Source organism: Durio zibethinus, unplaced genomic scaffold, assembly GCF_047325235.1.
Source record: "Durio zibethinus cultivar Kanyao isolate XHJ-2024 unplaced genomic scaffold, ASM4732523v1 HiC_scaffold_311, whole genome shotgun sequence".
Classification (NCBI taxonomy): Eukaryota; Viridiplantae; Streptophyta; class Magnoliopsida; order Malvales; family Malvaceae; genus Durio; species Durio zibethinus.
The window spans coordinates 25,396-33,427 of NW_028322934.1; the positions used below are offsets into that span (position 1 = coordinate 25,396).

An 8,032-nucleotide genomic window follows, 5' to 3' on the forward strand; every position below is an offset into this window, starting at 1 on the left:
GCTTCCAGTTGCTTGGTTAAAATCATTCCCATAAGCTCGCTCACAGGGAGATCGCTCAGAAACTGAAAACAAAAGCGCATTTCAACAGAATCTCATAAATATATATAATATATATTAAATATATATATATAGATAATATATATATAGATAATATCTATAAAAAGATATAATATCTATAAAATATAGATAGAAAATAAAAAATGTATTCTATATATAACTATATATAAATTTATTCTATATTCTATATATAACTATATAATATACTATATAATATATATATAAATTTATTCTATATTCTATATATATTCTATATATATAATAGATAATAAGATAATAGAAAAGAGAAAAGGTTTTTTTTTTTTTTTTTTATTTCTAATACATATTAGATATTAGTTATATATTAGAATTCCTTTTATTTAGAAAAATACGAAATGAAGTGAAAACAAAAAAGTTTTACTTGTTTTGGATTTGTATAGTATTCTACTATACTATATAGTAATAGTATAAATATCTATGTAATAGTATAAATGTAATAGTATAAATATCTATTTATACTATTACTATACAAATTAGTACTATATCGAATACAAATTAGTACTATATCGAAATTAAATCGAAATAAGTGAAATGTAAATAGGATTAATTCCAATCAATAAATCTTAAAACGCAACAGCAAACAAACGAAACTAGACGATTCGATCAAACTGAATTGTTGGTTTGACTAAACAAACAGTTGTGGATGACTTGACAATGAATTCCAGGTCGAATCGACTAATCCGGTCTATTTTTCACATTCATAGGAGTTCGTCTATGTTTCTGCTTTACGAATATGATATTTTCTGGGCATTTCTAATAATATCAAGTGCTATTCCTATTTTGGCATTTCTAATTTCTGGAGTTTTAGCCCCGATTAGAAAGGGTCCAGAAAAACTTTCTAGTTATGAATCGGGTATAGAACCAATGGGCGATGCTTGGTTACAATTTCGAATCCGTTATTATATGTTTGCTCTAGTTTTTGTTGTTTTTGATGTTGAAACGGTTTTTCTTTATCCATGGGCAATGAGTTTCGATGTATTGGGGGTACCCGTATTCATAGAAGCTTTAATTTTCGTGCTTATCCTAATTGTTGGTTCAGTTTATGCATGGCGAAAAGGAGCATTGGAATGGTCTTAGTTCCTGAATATTCAGATAATAAAAAGAAAGAAAAAAGTAAAAATAATAATAACATTGAGTATGAATTCCATTGAATTTCCCTTACTTGATCGAACAACCCAAAACTCAGTTATTTCAACTACATTAAATGATCTTTCAAATTGGTCAAGACTCTCCAGTTTATGGCCGCTTCTTTATGGTACCAGTTGTTGCTTCATTGAATTTGCTTCATTAATAGGCTCACGATTCGACTTTGATCGTTATGGGCTGGTCCCAAGATCGAGTCCTAGACAAGCGGACCTAATTTTAACAGCTGGAACAGTAACAATGAAAATGGCTCCCTCTTTAGTGAGATTATATGAACAAATGCCCGAACCTAAATATGTTATTGCTATGGGCGCGTGTACAATTACAGGAGGGATGTTCAGTACTGATTCTTATAGTACTGTTCGGGGAGTCGATAAGCTAATTCCTGTGGATGTCTATTTGCCGGGCTGTCCCCCTAAACCCGAGGCAGTTATAGATGCTATAACAAAACTTCGTAAGAAAATATCTCGCGAAATCTATGAAGATCGAATTAGATCTCAACAGGGGGATCGGTGTTTTACTACCAATCACAAGTTTTGTCTTGTACGCAGTACTCATACTGGAAATTATAATCAAGGATTACTCTATCAACCACCATCTACTTCAGAGATTCCTCCTGAAACATTTTTCAACTACAAAAGTTCAATATCTTCCCACGAATTAGTGAATTAGGTAGGATTCAGAAACAGAATAACAAACAACGAATTAATCTTCATAAATTCGATTTCATCGTAAATGTGAAATACTTATCTTATACAAATTACAAATAAAAAAGAAAAGTGCGGGAGAGATAAAAAAGATGCAGGGCCGTTTGTCTGTTTGGCTAGTCAAACACGGGCTAGTTCATAGATCTTTGGGCTTCGATTACCAAGGAATAGAGACTTTACAAATAAAGCCCGAGGATTGGCATTCCATTGCTGTTATTTTATATGTATATGGTTACAATTATCTACGTTCCCAATGTGCTTATGATGTAGCACCAGGCGGACTGTTAGCCAGTGTGTATCATCTTACGAGAATAGAGTATGGTGTAGATCAACCGGAAGAAGTATGTATAAAAGTATTTGCTCCAAGGAGTAACCCTAGAATTCCGTCTGTTTTCTGGGTTTGGAAAAGTGCGGATTTTCAAGAACGAGAATCTTATGACATGTTGGGAATCTCTTATGAGAATCATCCACGACTGAAACGTATCTTAATGCCCGAAAGTTGGATAGGGTGGCCTTTACGTAAGGATTACATTGCCCCCAATTTTTATGAAATACAAGACGCTCATTGAATGATAAGAAACTAATTACAACTTCAAATATTCAAGGAATATTTGTACATTCTCTTCTAGCTCAAACGGAGGAATTGAGGTTTCATTCGTATTCTTATGGATAGGCTAATAAATAAAAAGAAATAAAAGACAATACATCATTGAAATTCTCGATTTTTGAAGATACCTTTTTATTTTATTTCGGACGAGCCGAGACAATAGGATGAACAACAAGGGTTCTATACCGTGAACTTTGTATCGCGCACATCACTTAGATGAACTCTAGAGAGTCACATAGAAAGGAATGAAGAAATGGAATATGAAAGAGAATACAAATAAATAAATGAAAGGGAATCGGATTCTATTTGTACTGTAGCTGAGATGAGTCTTGGTTATTTCTATCCTTGAACTCCTCTAGACCAGACTTTTGGTTGGGCCTTTCAACCAACTATTTTAATCTTTTTTTTTAATTAAATATGTATGAAGTATTAACATTCTTTTTGAATGTGAGGAGCCACAGCGTGAACAAATAAAAAAGAAGAGGAAAGATAATGAAATTTTTTTCTTTTACTACATTATTTATTTTTTTTACTACATTATAATTATAATAGACTCTTTGCTCATCTAAAAAATAGAAACAAAAAAAAAAAAAAAAATAAATAAAGAGAGGGTTTACTTCCAGATAGCTAGCTAGATAAGTATGTATTATGTCGATCTATATCAATTAATTTGTAGAGTAGATACTCATACAAATTAATCATACGCCGAGAACCAGATTTGAACTGGTGACACGAGGATTTTCAGTCCTCTGCTCTACCAACTGAGCTATCCCGACCATTACCGACGCATTATCCTCATAATACTAGATGACTTGGGTCTATGTCACTTAAAAATGAAAACAAAAAAAAAAACGAAAAAGTATTAAATTAAAAGGGGAATTTCTTGGATCTTTAAAAGGAAGACTTTGTAAATTTCAGTATGAGTAATGATATGGATTATGAATCATTCAAATAGGTATTCCTTGCTCAAGGGTGTTGATTTGTACGTATATCATATATATATCACAATATATCATATCACAAGACTTGTGATAAGAGAACAAAATTCTGCTAGGATACGCTTGTAAAATGGAAAAGAATAGGATGAATGAGAAACATAAGGAACTTTGAACCACTAACAAAAAGGGTAGGATAAAATAAATAGATAGCAAACGGGCTTTTTGGGGTTGGGGATAGAGGGACTTGAACCCTCACGATTTTTAAAGTCGACGGATTTTCCTCTTACTATAAATTTCATTGTTGTCGGTATTGATATTGACATGTAGAACGGGACTCTATCTTTATTCTCGTCCGATTAATCAGTTTTTCAAAAGATTTATCAGACTATGGAGTGAATGATTTGATTAATGAATATTCTATTCGATTCTTTCTTCAACTTGGAATCGATTCACAACAATTCTTTTTATTTTTCATATAAATTGATTTTGCATATAAATAAAAAAAATACGGGTTCGAGTCGTCTTTTTTGGTTTTTCATTAGTATACCTATTTATTTTATATTTTATATAGGTATATCTTGCATCCTTTCTGGAGTTTCGATATAAGGATTCCTTTACCAACAGTCAACCCCATTTGTTAGAATAGCTTCCATTGAGTCTCTGCACCTATCCCTTTTTTATTATTCTCGCTTGTTGAACCTTTGTTTATTTTCGTAAAATAATAGGATTTGGCTCAGGATTGCCCATTTTTCATTCCGGGGTTTCTCTGAATTTGAAAGTTATCACTTAGTAGGTTTCCATACCAAGGCTCAATCCAATCCAATTAAGTCCGTAGCGTCTACCAATTTCGCCATATCCCCTTTGTGTCTTGAGATTAGGATCTCATTAGGATGCACTTCCTTCCCCCTTTCTCCTTCCCTTCCTTTCCCCTTTCTTTCATTTATTTATTTTCTTTCTTTTTATGCGAAAACCGTTGAATTTAGTATTGAATTTAGTAGATATAGATACTGATTCTTATATCGAAGGGTCTTTACCTATTTTATTTCTTGTTTGTTTATCTTCTTTCGTCTCTATCGGAGACCCGTATTTATTTGGTCCAATCAGAAAATATTTTATCATTTCTGTATTCGCAATTCAATATAGATGGATATTCCATAACATATATATGCCCCCCTTACTCTCAGTTTTCTCAGGCAATTTACTCGAACGGTCGATTTTTTTTTTTTTTTTCGTCTTAGCTTCCGCCTTTATGAATGAAAACAAAAGAAAGGAGTCTCTCATCTCTCATTATGATCTGGATTTCATTTCTATGGGTTGCATCTTTTCTTTTTTCTTTAATTTTATTTTTATTCTTATTCTTTTATTAGACTATCCTATATAACCATAATAAGATAACTAAAAAAATAAAAATAAAAATGAAAATTGAATTTATTCATTATTAAAATTTATTCATTTTAAAATTTATTCATTATTAATTATTTATTTTCTAGTATAATAGCATAATAGCTAGAACTAATTATTCCATTCATTTCTATTTCGACTTCGAAGATAATTCGAATTAGTTAGTCTAAAAAACAAAGTTTCATTCTAATTATTTAGACTTATAACGTATCATTTATATAATGATAATATATATATAAATTATATATAAATATAAATTATATATAAATGCATAAAAATATTTTCACTATAATTATCTAATTATTAGACTCTATTTATAATTCTAAACTAAATATAAATAAATTAAATATATATTAAATCTATATTAAATATAAATAAATATTAAATATAAATAAATTAAATCTATATTAAATCTATCTATCTATATTAAAATTAAATCTATCTATTAAATTAAATCTATATCTATATCTATATAAAAAAAAAAAATTATATATAATTTAAATGTAAAATATACTAAAAATATACTAAAAAATACTAAAAATATAAAATAAAAAATATAGTAATATTATACTTAGTATACTAATATTATACTAATATATATATAATACTAAATTATATATATAATACTAAATAGAATATAATACTAAATAGAATAGAATACTAAATAGAATAGACTAATAGAATAAAGATAACATATAATAAAATAAATATAAAATAAAAATATATAATATAGAGATAAATAATAAATAATTATAAAAATTATAAATATATTTATAATTTATTTTTATAATTTTTATAATTATAATAAAATTAGAATTAAATTATAATAATATTATTATAATTTAATATTATTAAATATAATGTTATTAAATATTAATATGATTAAATTAAAATATGATTAAATTAAAATATCATTTTTAATATGATTAAAATATAATCAAATAGAATGATTAAAATATAATCAAATAGAATTATATTATTCTATTCTTAATTATTATATTCTATCAATATTAGATTGAATATTAGATTGAATCTACCATTATTATATATTATTATATATTATTATATATCATTATATTAAATATGATTATATTAAATATGGCATAAATTATGTATGGCATAAATATGGCATTTAAAATTTAAAATTCTAGTTTTTCTAAATTCTAGTCTATAATTCATATTAATAATTCATAGTAATTATGAATAACTAATAGATAGTTAATAGATAAGATCGTAATAGTTTGCTGAATTCCTATGGATACAAAATTTCTATTATTTGAGCCCGCTTAGCTCAGAGGTTAGAGCATCGCATTTGTAATGCGATGGTCATCGGTTCGATTCCGATAGCCGGCTTTCTCTATTTGTTTGCTTTTTTACTTTTTTACATGATTGATAATGTTTTTTTGAAATCAAAGAACATTGAAAAAGCTTTTTCCCCTTTTCTTTCCAAAGGTCAACGATCCGTTTATTATGTCGTAGAAACTTTCAATTAGGAATAAAATTGGAGGAGTTAGATCTTTGCAGAATAAATCAAGAAAAAAAAAAGGAAACTTTTTTTGGTTTAATTTTAGATTTAATTTTAGATTTTATATTTATATATTTATATTTAATATATTATATATTATATATATATTATTATTTTATATTATTATATTATTATTATTTTAATTTCTATTTTTTGTATACATTATATACAATATACATTATATACAATACAAAAAAGTATGGATATTGATCCAATTCATCTCATTAATATTTGTAGTACAATCCTTCAGTCGATTTCGCTTCATTTAGTTCAGTTTTAATTTAGGTTTATGAAATTTCAATAAAATTCAAATTAATAAGGAGTCTTTATGTCGCGTTACCGAGGGCCTCGTTTCAAAAAAATACGCCGTCTGGGGGCTTTACCGGGACTAACTAGTAAAAGTCCTAGAGCCGGAAGCGATCTTAGAAACCGATCGCGCTCCGGTAAAAAATCTCAATATCGTATTCGTTTAGAAGAAAAACAAAAATTGCGTTTTCATTATGGCCTTACAGAACGACAATTACTTAAATACGTTCGTATTGCCAGAAAAGCAAAAGGGTCAACAGGTCAGGTTTTACTACAATTACTTGAAATGCGTTTGGATAACATCCTTTTTCGATTAGGTATGGCTTCAACTATTCCTCAAGCCCGCCAATTAGTTAACCATAGACATATTTTAGTTAATGGTCGTACAGTAGATATACCAAGTTATCGCTGCAAACCCCGAGATATTATTTCAGCGAGGGATGAACAAAAATCTAGAACTCTGATTCAAAATTATCTTGATTCATCCACCCATGAGGAATTACCAAAGCATTTGACCCTTCACACATTACAATATAAAGGATTAGTCAATCAAATAATAGATAGGAAATGGGTCGGTTTGAAAATAAATGAATTGCTTGTCGTAGAATATTATTCTCGTCAGACTTAAACCTAACTAAAATAACAAAACAAGGGTTCTGCTCCCTTTTCACCTGAGTTAAGGTTAAGTAAAGGAAGACAGGGTAAGGGATTTGATTCGGAAATTTTATTTTTCTCCTATTCATGTATGATAGATCCGTAGGTAGATTTTCATCCCCTGTACGCTATTTTACGTATTCCGTATTAAAAAGAAATTGGGAATAGAGAATCTATATCAAAGAAGGGTCTAACTCTTTAGTATCTGTTCTTATTTGATTTGATACATTGTAGTCAGTTACATTGGCGAATTAGGTGAAGGTGCGGAAAGAGAGGGATTCGAACCCTCGGTAAACAAAAGTCTACATAGCAGTTCCAATGCTACGCCTTGAACCACTCGGCCATCTCTCCTACATAATTATTATGGCCGATAACCCGAGCGAATAGCGAGTTATTCATATTAGATTGTTCGAGAGGTACGAACAATATCAATTCTAACTAGAAAACTAGCTATAAAAATAGAAAACTTTTCATCACTTTTTTCAGCACTTTTTCTTTAGCCTCCCGACTCGAAGAAATTTTTTTGTGAGGGGGCTGTTAAAAATAAATAATATAATACGATAAACATATACCATATATATCTATTCATGTTTGCGAAAAAGGCACTCCCATCTTTTTTCTGATATTTCTACCGGACTGGATTAAATCAATGAAT

At 28.8% G+C, this 8,032-nt stretch overlaps 3 non-coding genes across 3 annotated transcripts; 1 reads left to right on the plus strand and 2 right to left on the minus strand.

The window, feature by feature from the left end:
• Positions 1-3,256: 3,256 nt before the first annotated feature.
• On the minus strand, positions 3,257-3,329 carry TRNAF-GAA (transfer RNA phenylalanine (anticodon GAA)). Its single transcript has one exon. It is a non-coding gene; the product is annotated as a tRNA-Phe (tRNA).
• Positions 3,330-6,172: 2,843 nt separating this feature from the next.
• On the plus strand, positions 6,173-6,245 carry TRNAT-UGU (transfer RNA threonine (anticodon UGU)). Its single transcript has one exon. It is a non-coding gene; the product is annotated as a tRNA-Thr (tRNA).
• Positions 6,246-7,641: 1,396 nt separating this feature from the next.
• On the minus strand, positions 7,642-7,728 carry TRNAS-GGA (transfer RNA serine (anticodon GGA)). The gene has a single exon. It is a non-coding gene; the product is annotated as a tRNA-Ser (tRNA).
• Between the last annotated feature and the right edge of the window lie 304 nt (positions 7,729-8,032).